The sequence below is a fragment of the Mchenga conophoros genome, linkage group LG19, assembly GCF_057382185.1.
Source record: "Mchenga conophoros isolate Kocher_MC1m ecotype Shallow Benthic linkage group LG19, M_conophoros_male_GT1.1, whole genome shotgun sequence".
Classification (NCBI taxonomy): domain Eukaryota; kingdom Metazoa; phylum Chordata; class Actinopteri; order Cichliformes; family Cichlidae; genus Mchenga; species Mchenga conophoros.
The window spans coordinates 20,661,215-20,674,726 of NC_140544.1; the positions used below are offsets into that span (position 1 = coordinate 20,661,215).

At 38.8% G+C, this 13,512-nt stretch overlaps 1 protein-coding gene across 1 annotated transcript in view; it reads left to right on the plus strand.

Annotated features, from left to right (window-relative positions):
- The first annotated feature begins 2,284 nt into the window (after window positions 1-2,284).
- The window catches only part of stag1a (STAG1 cohesin complex component a), a 38,355-nt gene continuing 27,127 nt past the window's right edge, over window positions 2,285-13,512 (plus strand). The window contains exon 1 of the mRNA XM_085257093.1: window positions 2,285-2,492. The gene's annotated coding sequence lies outside the window, so the exon portion shown is untranslated. The remainder of the gene's footprint in view (window positions 2,493-13,512) is intronic.

Below are 13,512 nucleotides of genomic sequence, written 5' to 3' on the forward strand. Positions count from 1 at the left end.
CACATTTATGAGTTTTATTTTGAAAAATCTGAAAAGCAATAGTTTGATTATTTGCATTGGCCTTTATCTTTGTACTCATTGTACCCCAGAGCAGCTTTATGATTGCATTGGCCTTTATCGTTGTACACACTGCACCCATGAAATTCCTCAAATTAAGAATAATAACAATAACTATGATGGGATGTTTGTGTGGGTGTACTTGTGTTCTTTATCTGTCTTTAGGAGCAAAGTTTTGGAGTGGAGAGTTTTTGGAAAAATAAACATCTTTTAGCTTCTTCCTTAGTTTTCACACTCCTTCAGTTGTTAGAATTAGCTTCTATCCATCCATGGATTGCACAAAAGATGGCATATACCCTGGAGAGGTTGCCAGTCTATCATAAGGCTAACAATAGCTTTATAAAGGCTGGTGTTTGTTTATCCTAATGCACACGAGTGTTCAAAGGTATTCTGTCTCATCTTTCCCAACCATACCTAATTTGTGTATTCATTCCTATCATAAAAAGTAATGTAAAAACAATCAGTGACAGGTCTATCAAAAACCATAAAGCCTGTGATGAAAACAGACATAATTCATTAAAAAAAACAAATACGTGAATAAGCAAGACTGAAAAAACAGTGAGCTTGATTTAGAGAGAACAAGGTAGATGCAGTTATTTTTCCTGAAAGCAGTTAAGTGAAAGATTAAAGTCATGCGCCTTACCATCACCATTTTCATTTGGGTCAGCCTATAACTGATTTAGGTTATTTTTTAAATAAATACACAAAAGAAAAATGGTATTAAATTTATGTGTGGTTACATGAAAATGGAACTGATTTAAATTTGGAAGCCTAGAATGAAAAAATATATAAATGCATTAAAACATAGAGCGAATACGAGATATAAATGTAGCATGCTGTTGCACAGAATCTACAGAACGCTCTTTTTTCAGTCTGTTGAGTTTGGTGAGCCACATATGCAGAGCTTTCTTGCATTACCTGCTGGCCAGGGTTAGATTGTAGGCCTCTGATGATAAGAAGCTCCATAAAGTGCTGCAGTAATTCTGAAACAAAAGACACCCTTCCCAATGCATCCCAAGTGTTGTTAAGGTCTGAAAGAAAAACTGAGGCCTTTTGGGTTGGTTAAGGTTAGGGAATGTATTATGTCAGTGAATGAGCCACACAATCATGAGTGTGTGTATGTGTTTGTATGTGTGTGTCAAATAGCCCTGAGGGGAGGATCTTGCTACAGCTTTTATGGGCAAGATGTGGCGTTGCTATGGCAAACAGTGCATCCGTCAAATGAATAACCAGTTGGTCTGTTTGTGCGTGTGCTCTTGCGTCTATCTGTGCATTTGCAGACGCATCACTGCCCTATCTTAAAAGATGTAATAAAGGTTAAGCAGCCTTTCTTTTTGATTTATGCACTCACTCTCTAACTCTCACACACATGCAGTATGCACTGCTGGTGTTTGATATCCACTTAAAGACACTGATGTGGGAATAATATAATTAACTGAAGTAATTTCTTTTTCTGTCTGTGTGTCTCTATCACCCTCCCTTTCTGGCAATATCACGCCATGTTGAGCTGGAGTGAGTAATGTGAGTACATCCAGACTATAATTGGGTTTATGCACATCCAATTTCAGCCCAAGGACCTGCTGTAGGAGTTCGGCCATGTGCACATGCACACTCTTATTTTTGTCACTCTCCATCTAGGATGTGAGTCTGAAAAGCATAAAAAAAATCTACAAGCCAAAGGTCATTAATGTAGAAGATTTATGCATGTGTGGCCTTGTCACACTTTGTCAACTTTAGAAACTAAGAAGTATCGTAGTCCCTTATCTATAGAGAATACACCCTAGAGTTTATCAGACTGCTTGTCAGCCAAAAAAAAGGATAGAAAAAAGGCTACTCTGGGCTCTGAAGAAAAAATGCCTGTCACTCACTTTTACTTAGGTGTACTGAATAACTCATATTTATTAAAAATAATTATAAGGAAGAAAGGAACTACATAAGGGTTTTGTGATGTAGCCTATTTGAACACAGAAAGGTGTAATGTATAGCTGTAATATTCCAGATGACAACCAGTAAGTGCTTGTAGTTTGTAGAATTTTAAATGGCTTCTTATATGCAATTCTCGCCAGACAAGCCCTTCAAAGTAGTAACTCAACTGGGAAAGAAGCGGGGAGTCTCGCTGCTCCTGTGCGCGTCCCCGTCAGCGATGTGTTGGCGGGGTCCCTCCCTTCTCCCCGCTCGCCCCCGGAGGCTCGTGTCCGCCGCAGCTCGGTGTGTCCGCCAGGGGGCAGCTGTGTCTCGGTCTGAGGCTGCGCCGCTCCCGCTGCATCACAGAGAGGAAAATACCACCAGATGGCGGTTTAGGATTGCTGCTCTTCTCTCAAGGCGCGGTTCCGCTCGCTCGGCCAACTTTCAATATTAAAATACGCACGATATTAAAACGAAAATCGATTTTTTAGTTCGGAAGGTGATAATCGATTTGGCGATGGTCGTTAAAGGTGAGTGTCTTGTGTTTTTGTCGTGTTTTGTGCGGTGGGAAGTGAGACGGAACACAGATTAAAGATGGTGGACACAGACAGGGAACACTGGTTGGTTGGGGGATGGGCGCTAGCGGCTAACGGAGGTGAATGTGCTTTCTCTCTCTTCCTCACTTACATTGTAGCCTAGCGGAGCCGTTAGCTTGCGAGCTAGCCCCAAAAATTTTCGGCAAGACAACTTGATGGAAGGGCAAGTGTGTGCCGCAGCACCGGCCTGTTTTGCCACCGATTTCCACCCGGCGGAGGAGTTTGGCTTGTCAACAAATAAAGAGCCATGCGGTGTGACGTGTTTTCATGGTCTTTGCAAGGCAGGATTCAGAGCATCACCTTCTCTCATTTGCAGAGCCGTATTATGATTGTACAGTATTGCCCTCCTGCCGTGCGCTGCTTTCTTTGCTTTGGTTTGTCACCAGCTCAAACGCTACTTGCCACGTTGTTGTTGACATCGTTGTTATCAACCAATTGGCAGTTTTTCCTTTTGCATACGCACAAGATACACAACGTGAGATATCCCAGTTTCTACTTTTTTCTTTTTCTTTCCCACCCCCTTGTGTCAACATCAGCATGCCTTCAAGTTCCTGGGAGTCGTGGTGACTTTCCAAGCAGCAAAATAAACATGTTGCTTTATTAGTCAGTGACAGCACATGCATGCTTTTCAGTGCAAACATGCAGGACGGACTCCTGCATGTTTTACATAATTATTATGGCGCTTCTTCCCCCCTTTCCTGCCCCCTTCTGTGCGGGAAGCAGGCAACATTGAGCGGGGAAACATGAGTCACATAAGGGGGGGGGGGGGATGGGCTCCACCAGCTACCCCTACAGGTTTAAACAGGCTTCGGTCCTAGCTTCCCTCCAACACTGACCCCTGTGCAGCTCACCCAGTGCAGTCTAGTTAGGCGATCGGTTATAGTGGGTCAGAGTGCCTGCTGGCAGTTTGCATGAATCTCAGATTGTTGCATAACTGCTTTGTTTACAGTCAACCATGTGATTTCTCATGCAGGCTGTGTTGGTTTGCTATCTGCAGCCTGCTTGCCTTCCATTATCACACTGCAGAAATATACACTACGAACAAATAAAACATGATGGGACCTGGAAAGGGTTTTAGCTGTTAGGCTCTTGACTCATTTTTCACAATAAACCAGTGTAACAAGTATATCATGGTCTGTTGTCATCTGCAGATGTTAGGCTAGTTTTATTTATTTGTCTAAAATCCAAGCACATTCTGGGTAGACATTTTAATAGCAAAACTCCATAATATTGTCTATATATGTGTATTTCATAAAATTGTCATGCATATCGTGCTGTATAGTTATAATAATCAGTCGCTAAAATATCTTATAAATCTTTTTTTTAGGACTAACCAACAAGTGAGTACCTGGGAGATTGTGTATATCATAGCATTAATGCAAAAATATTTCTGTAAGTGCTTCTTCCATTGATTTGAATCATTGTTAATCTACTATGTTTGGAGAGTTAGCCTTCAAGCAGTCTTACAAATATTATTAGATTGATATTAAACTAGATTTTTATTTGTGGCGGTGGGTGTTCTTTATCATTTTCATGCTGCCACCAGACAAGTGGAATAGGGAAACTACCACTTCTGTAAAAATGTATTTAGGCAATTTATACAAATGTACTACTTGAAATTTTGTGGGGAAATGCAGCTGACGGCTGCATTTATTTGACTCTGTGCTATGACTATATCTGCCTGACTGAAAATCTGTCCCAGCTCTGTTTGTGAAATCCTGAGTACATTCCCAATGAATGTCCTCACAAATTACCTCTTGATTACATTATTAGGTTGCAGTTTTGTGGTAATGTACATTGGGAGCAATTTTCTTTTAGTGAAATGCACATACCAGGGTTTTTCCTGTTTAAGAAAGGTCCATTGGGGTGTGATTTTGTGTGTAAGGTGAATTGGTCAGGACAGTTTTGGGTTTCTTGTTGTTGTTTTTAATGAATGTGCGATACCTTACCTAACATAAGTTGAAGGATTTTCCTGTGATTTATGGCTATTTAATAAACAAAAATGTCTTTTATCATTAAAAAAATGAACTTAAAAATGGTTACACATATTTCTATTACAATCCTAGAGATTTTCCTTCAGAGTGAGGCCCAAACCTGTTTGCCAAAATTAAACACACATGCACACGCATAACCACACACAATCACACTTCCCTGTAAGGCCTCACAGACAAAACATGTTTCAGTGGTATTTGCACTACAGAGTTTGTTTACTTTTCCAGCAGAAGAACCCATATAGGCTGTTGCCTGTTCCTGTACTATCCTAACACACTAAAACACATTGTAGCTGTAGTAGTAGTACAAGAGTGTTCCTAGAACGTAAATAGGAAAAACTGTTCTTATTTGATCCCAAATTACTGGTTAACTTGTATCCACCTTAATGGAATGTGTTTAAATGGTGTAATACTAGACACAGAGGTGCTCTGTTTAATAAAAAGTAAAATTTTAATGTCCATAAAATTGTCATTTCTATTTGCGGAATTCAGTGAGTGCTAAAATATATATCCTTCCCTTTGGCTTCAGAATACAGCAATTCAAAGCTGACACTGGGTGACATTTCTTGAGCATGTCATTGTTTAAACCTTTAAATAACAGAAGATTAAGGGAAATGGTGAATAATCCTTCCTCTGTTCCTCGAAATCGCTTGGCTCTTTGCCCTAGCTAGAAAGCCAAAATAAAAAGGACTTGGATATTAGTTGTAATTAGTATTATGAACACATAATGCTGCTTGTTGTAATTTTTAAATTATGGCAAATGTGTTGCAGAACGATTTTACGTCTACACTGATCTTGACGATAAGATACTGTAATAATTCAAGCATATCAGAGTTTTGTTTTAGACCTTGAATCAAATTGTAAAGAGCAGACCTTGATTTATGTTATGAGCGCTTGATCATTTCTTAGCCAGAGGCTTTCACCACTGAAGTGCAGCGTGCTTTTTGTTAGAGCCATATTCCTATAATGTTACAGCTCAGGGGATTATTTAATGGCTTTGACATTTGTCAGAGCTTATTAAATGGTGACCTTGATTTAAGATGCTGGAAAAAAATGGCACTATCATTGAAAACCAGCTTTCAGTGGTTTGCAAGAGTCAAAAAAAAGAAGAAGAAAAACAAGTAGTATTGTCATATGTGCAAACTCTCAGCGATTAGCCATGTAACACCTGAGAAGTGAGAACAGCACTGATTTATCGTTTCACATTCACAACGATGTTTTACTGAAGATAATGGAAGATCTTTTATAGGTGTATTTGGTTCAAAGTTCTGAATGAATTCATCCTATCAGCAATCGCAGAAGTCTTTGTTTTATTACTTTTATTGCTATGGTGATAGTTGACATATTTACTGTAGTAGAATTCCACTGTGCACACGTTACACCTTATTTTTTGAAGCGTAAGTTGTGTCACTGTGGTTGTGCACTATAAGCCCTGCAGCTTGCTCCTGTCAATATGGAATAAACCTTTGGAAAGCTTTTGAAATAGTTTTGTCACTGCTGGTTCGTTGCAGGCGTTCCTTTTGCGGTTTGCTGGATTGTAATTAGCCTCATTGCTGTTGTCAGACCTGTTGACTGTCAAGTAGAATGATGTTCTTTCAAAGCCAAGCTGAATTTATAGCGTTATGGCACAAGGGTGCAGGCAATGTGGGCCTTTTGACTGGTTGGCAATAGACAATGCATATCTGTATTTTCTAAAAAGTAAGTAAGTAAAAAGATGATAAATGTTCAATTTCTAAGTAAAAGTAACAAAATGAGATGCAGACAGAGCAGAGTACACACATAGGATTACCTGTATTAAAAACACTTAGGCTTGCAGAGCAGCACAGGTGACTCCCTTTTAGCTTAGCATGCACCTAACAGTATACACTAGATATATTAGTTGGCCCTTTTTAACTCTATGACTAACTCTAAAAAATTGCAAAATTAACTAAAGTTAGTAAGTTAAAGGGTGGGGTCCATTTGGTTGGAAAAATGCATGCCTGTCAGTTTTCTGTCATGCCACATGGACTTGTCCATACAGACTTCAGTGCACCAACTCTGCTTGCACCCATCAGACAGACTTTAAATGAGTATAACAGGAATGACTAGTTGGCTCTGAAGTTTCCAGCTGTTCATATCCACAACAGAATATAATTGCCACTGTCACAGGCGGCGAGAGTAGGCGGGGTCATGCAGAGTGCGAAAGGGGAGAGATTTAAAAACTGGCATGGCTTTATAGAGGAACTGCTGTGTGTTTGTGGACATTTGTAGAGGTGGGGGGTATATGCATTTATTCACAAACTCTGACACATCAATTTTCCTTCAAAGATTTATTATGTAATATAGTTTATAAAGTGCTCGTCTGGAAATACTTAACAACCAAGGTCTCTTAGGGAAGTTTCTAGTTTAACCTGATCCAACCCTACACTAGTGTCTTGGCTTAGCATCACTGAGTTCATGGTGGCAACACATGAACTGGCTCTCTGCCTGCTGAGCCCTTAACATTGAGAACAGGAAAAGGAGTGATGTCACGAGTTGCAGTTCAAGACTGTGGCAATTGAATCTGTCCAACCAAGGGATGAAAGAGTTTTCGGTAAGGCAGCGGAATGACCCTCAATGACGGCCACAACGCGACCTGCACACCCAGCCAGTGGGGAAGTTCAAGACTGCAACGACCGGGTTGGCTGGTTAGCAGCAACTGAACTTTGAGGGAAGAGATTATGATTAGAAAACAATCCAGAGGGGAATAAAATAATTGTATTTGATTGTCTGTTAATATACAAAGTCTCCCACCCTAGTAAAGTTTATGTGAGCAATAAAATGTCTGTAATGTCCAAGTCTAATTTCAGCGTGGCTCTGGACATAAGATAGATAAGTAAACAAAGTGAAATCATGTTAATATTTGAATATACCAACTGGACTTAATATGTCAAATGGCACAGTGGGTTTTGTTTTTTGTTATAAAATTACTTACTGGAGTCTGGAAGTAACAGTGAGGAGTCTAAATAGGCTAGAGCATGATCATAAAGAACAACTGTACATCTTTTGTTATGGGTTATGTAATGCAATATACATGGACATGGAATGGCACTGCATCGATTGCCGGTTTGATTACCCATTACACATGCACAAGGAAAAATGTTTTGAAAGGGTCTTGCATTGCATAGTGTTTTCTTCTTGAATGAAATAACAAAGAATTGAGCTGCTGGCTAGGAGTAAGCTTTATTAACATAGAAGTGTGTGCTTGGGCATGCTGATGGCATTTTAAATAAAGATATAGAAGGCCATTAGTCGTTTCAATATTCAGGGAGCTGTAGAGATATCAAAGCCCACACTACAAGTGAGGAAATCTGGAAAAAAAAATTACAAGTCAAAGCACAGAAATATGTAAAGTATGTGTTTGCACTATCAACAAGAAACAAGAGATTTTTTTTGAAGAACTGTTGCTTTTGTTTGTTTGATTTTTAACTATCCTAGCTCACATTAAACCAAGATGTTACAATACCAGTCGATGTATATGTATATTAACCCAGTATTTTTCAGTATTATCTATTCCCTGATATAGTGCGTACAAAGGAATACTAGGCTGAGTATCATTGCTAGACTGTTTGAAAAGGAAAATGGCATGTTTTATAAATAATATAGTAATGCAATCTTGACATAATGATGGGTTTAATGAGATGATGTCAACTCATGAGGTCTTTACCATAAGGCAGCAAAATCTGTATTCAGAATCTATCTGTTAAAAGCTCCTCGGTTGTCAGAGTGAGCACTAATGAGAGGAGATGTGCTTTGCTCTGTGTATGCGTGAGAGAGAGTGTTTGTGTGTGTTTTTGGAGGGTTGTGATCTCTCACTGGTATTACTATATAGTGGCTCAGTGCTTGCTAGCCCGAACAAGCTGATTTTACCTCCTGACATGCAAGCGTGTTTGCTGACACAGCTCAGCTGTTTGGCTGGCACTGGCTGTCAAGAGTCAAGAGCACAGAAAATAGTATAAACCATTTATTTCCAAGAGTCAAGATCTTAATTTTTCTTTTCAGGAAGAAAAATTGTATTCCATCCTGGATCTGAAAGGTTTTCTTTGCAGTGTTTCAACATATATAACATATATTTAGGCTATTTTGACTCCCTGATATGGGACTATTATAGTTACCCTGACAGTGTTTCTACATCAAAGGTTTTTCAGCTGTGTTTTACCGTCATCGATGTCACAGCTTAAGTGATGGAACGACAGGCTGAGTAATAGTTTCCATTTTACTGGCACTACCTGCCTGCGACTTGACGGCTGTTTTTTGAGCTTCAAGTCAGTTTTTCTGATTTTTTATTTTTTAAAATTTTTTATGAATAAGCTATTCAGCTGTTAGCAGCTGTGACTCTGCTAATGTTCTAACAGGGCTAAGGCTTCTGATAGACTCAATTTTCCACTCTTAGTGAATAGTGGAATGTATTATTTTCTCAAATAGGTCACATTTTAATACTCATCTGTATCTTTTGCAGGTGACTCAAATATATTTGTATTCTATGACACTTGGTCTATTGTCGATAAAGGTTTTACAGTGCCGGACGTTGGTTGTTCTTTGTATTTCCTGTTTTAATTTGACATTTTAAATCACCTCAGATTTTCCATTCTGTTTCCTTCCAGACTTTTGTGCTTGGTCTCCCCAACCTTATTCATTTAACCTGTGTTCACATAGCTTGTTACAGTTGTAGCCTTTTTGTTTTTCAGTTTCTGCCCTTCACTCTTAAGTGTATTTTTGCATTAAAGTGTAATTATGCTTGCTACTTCTACTTACCTAATGGATTTAATAAAATTTAAATTGGTAAATAAACTGTAAAATATGAATAACCTTTTACTTTTGATACATAGAAGATTGTAGTAGATCACAAATATCAACTGCATGATTGCTTGCTTCCTTATTTTTCAGTCAAGCTCTATCAGTGATGTGAAAATCCATAGAAACATGAGACAACAACAGCATAACAATGTGCCCCCGAAGTTTCCTCTTGCTGGAGGCATAACAGGTGAAACATTGTTTTATTTCCATCATTTAAAAAAAATATCCAGCAACAAAGTGGGGGTGTTTTTGTCACCTTTTGCACATCTGCAGTAATAGTTTGAGATTATTTCTGTGGGGGCTGTTAAATATTAAAAGTTCATAAACATTAAACAGCTAGATGACATTTTCAATACGGGCCATATTTTGCAGGAGGAGTAAAGAGGAAATCAGTTTAAAACATCATCTAATTTCCCACTCTATCACCTAGAATTACACATTGTTTAAGTAGATGTTTTGGCGTGCGTCATCTGTCTTCTGCTGTTAGGGCAGACGATTTTGTTCCTGTCTGATTGGATTTCTTGCTCTGCTGAAACTGACAGCAGTTCATTTTACATCAGCAATGTAAAGTCGAGCTTTGTGGACTGGAACACCTTATTAAAAACCAAGCCTCTGACAGCCAGCTTGAAGAAATGCCTGCCCACAGCACTTCTTCTCTCTCTGAATGCAGCAGAGAGTTCAAGGTGGCATTAAAAAGTAGTGCAAGCAGTGATTTCTATATGGTGGCTATCTTATGAGTAAATTCCCCAAAATTATAATAAATAACTAATAATATGTAATAAAGAAAAGTTGTAAACATTTGCGTGACCTACCGATGCACAAACAAGCGTATGTTTGCTGGTCTACTAAAAAAGTAGGGCAACACTGTTATGTAATGGAGAAAAACGATATAGAAAACATCACAGTTCATAGTAAATTCTAGGTTAATATATTTGTAACAAGCTGCATATAATTGGAATATATTTTTTAAGAACATTTATTTTGTGCTTCTTTTTCTTCAAAAGAGGCATAGATTATTTTCACACAAGTTGCTGGTAATCAAATTGCTTTATAAGTGACTGGCTAGTGATAATTAGGCTGTAAAAATAAATGATGCATGTATGAATAATAAATAAATCAACTTTTTAAAAATTAGCTTCCAATTTTATCTTAAAAAACATCACCAGGTTAAGCTATGTTCGTATCCCCCAGGCAGCTGTTTCCACAGCTCAGGGCATAAAAAACAAAAATAAAAAAGAAGAAAAGCTTGCTGCACCGAATAGTCTGCGTTTCTCAGTTCCCTAATCCCTGTGTGAAAAATTTCTTTTAAAGCAATAGCCAGCAGTATAATAAAGAGAAAGTCCTGGATGTGCATAAACATTGATTGAGAGGTGTGAAATGTATCTGCGGCTCCTCCAGGACTGTAGTCCATAAAATGAAAAGAGAGGTTATGATGCATTATTGACTCGTTTTGAGGCATTTAGTCTAACCTCTGTTTTGCTTCCTTGCTGTCCGGGACATGAGTAAATTCCCGCCTCGGCCCGGGGGGTATTTGATTTGTTATTTACATTCAGAGCAGTCCGATCTAAATTTGACACCAGACCAGACCTGCAAATCCTTAAGGTGTCATTTATACGACCGAGGTTAACAACCAGCTTCAAGCGAGAGCAAACACCACCTCCTCAGTATCAGCTGCGGAAGTGTTTGTCTCAGCGGTCAGTGCTATTTGTACACAGTCTTACTTAATATTGATTCCCTGGCTTGTGCCAAGTCAATTCTCTGACTGTAGAGGGGGAAATTAAATGGTCACTACAAGACAAGAATTGCAGCAACGTGAACTAATAGAGGGAGCTTTCCTGCAGGGTTGGAAGCTAAAACTAGTTTTAAAACCATGAAAAGTATTTTAGAACTTAAAAGTTTTTTTTTTATAAATTTCCCTGCACATTGTCTTCCCAGTGCTGTCCACATACAAACCAAACCATCCAGTTCAGGCTCAGACAAACATTTCATGAACTGTTTCCTTAAACTTTTCAAATTTGTACTTGGACATGCTTGGATTACTTTGTATCAGCCAAAATGTCCAGGTATGGTCAGTGTTTAGCTCAAAACTCAATGTCAGTGAGCCCAAAAAAACAACAATAACAAAGATTTTTGAGTATAAAATCTAGTTTTTAATCTTTGCATTTAAATACAATGACAGTATATTTCTGAGTTATTCATTTCTTTGTTGGTAACTTGGTGGTGTTTGAATTCTTAATCTATCCTTATTTAAAAACCACAGATAAGAAAACGTGGCTGTTTTAAGTTCTGAACAGCAAATCTTCACATTTGAGGACAGTATTTGCCAGCTTTGCTTGTTTAAGCATGTAACCTTTCAAAAATATTGCAGAATGTGATTTATCCAGAGGTTCACAACCCTGAGCTCTAGTTCTGATTTACCAGCATGTGTTTTTCAGTACACTTTGATTTTCATCCTGGGCTTCTTGAACAGGATTTACTGGGCGGTCTCCCTTACTTGGCTTTGTGCTCAGAGCCCAATCAGAGCTGCCAACCACTACTAACAGCAATACGTTGTATGGGAAGAGCAGTGTCCTGAGGAGAAATGCAGCTTTTCCTGAAGCGAGAACACAACTAGCAAATGCTTTTAATAAATGTTCATACAGTTATTGACACAGTTATTTTATAAATTCATTCACAAATCACTATATCTACTATAATTGTGGTCATTAGATAAAGAACAGGAAAATATCATATATATATATATATATATATATATATATATACCGGGTATATATATATGAATGAGAGAGAGAGAGACTTTAAAGCTTTTCAGCTCTAAATCCAAGGGCTCTCTGAATGCATTATTATCTACCTAATCGTTTTCAAAACCACTGAAAAAACATCAACTGAAAGCCTGCACACTGTTTCTTTAAATAGTTTGTCGATGATTGCCACAAATACCAATGGCACAAAATGAAAAATCATTAGTTCTGCTCTTAGCAGTCATATAAACGAGCTATTGTCCAAATGTTGTCAGTAATGCGTGTCTGCAGTTTGACTTGCTGCCTAATGGACTTGGTGGCAGCACAGATATAAAGTAATGATCTCTTTATTATGTGTTTTCTAAAACACTCCACCGCTAGTAGAGAGAAAGCTTCTGTTCTTTTCTCAGCTAGTCTAAAAACATTATTGAATATACCACTGAGTACGAATCCAGCTAGCTGCTCTTTTCTTTGTGTTTTTGTTTTAAATGTCTATGTCTTGACATTTGTGTCAGACACCTGGCTGAGATTTACATACTCTACCTCCTTGAAGCTCTCTTTTAAATCGGCCATCTGCTTCAGTCAAAGCTCGCTAGCCTCTTCTTCTGAATCACTTAGCTGCAGTCTGTATCTGGGCAGTCATTTTCTCCTCAGCTGCCTGCACGTTATTGCAACATTACAGCATTTTTTTTCTTCCTTTTTTTTTTTCTTTTTCTTCTTCTTATTTTTTTATTTGCTTTGACACACCTGCCTGCTTAGATTAGCAAGCTTCTCACTCCTGTGAAGTGTTCAACATGCCACTAGGATGATTAGGAAGTAATAATAGTTATCAGAACTAATAGCTTCCATAGGTTGTGTGTGTGTGCATGTGTGTGCATGTGTGTGTGTCCTGCGCCTGTCCTGCTTTTCTTTCCCACTCCATCAGAATATGAAGTATAGACTGTAAATCTGGGCCAAGGTGAGAGAGGGTGCCCAGACAGATGAGAGAAGAACAAATTAGACACTGTGCTCCCCTCCCTCTCCCCCCTCAGCACTGCTGTCACACTGTCTCCTTTTTTTCCCACCTTACCCCCTCCTCCTGTTTGCCCCCTGATCTCCCCCACCCTCTGTCCTCAGTTTCGTGGCTCCATTTTGCGTCCGCTACAACCGAGCAGGCAGCCATTGCACGCACAGAGGGAGAAACATTTATTGCCTCTTCTCTGCTTCATCTGTCTCTCTTAAGCTGTTCCACTGCCATGCACCCTCCCCCCTCTTTTTTTTTCTTTTCTTATGATCTGTTTATCCTTTATTCACAGAGGTAGTTCTCATGAGATTGGGAAAGAAAATCTATTTTTCAGCAGAGATCTTATCAGCGAGTGCTGTTCACACAGCATCCTTCCCCTCCCCTCCTCTTTGCTAGGTTTAATC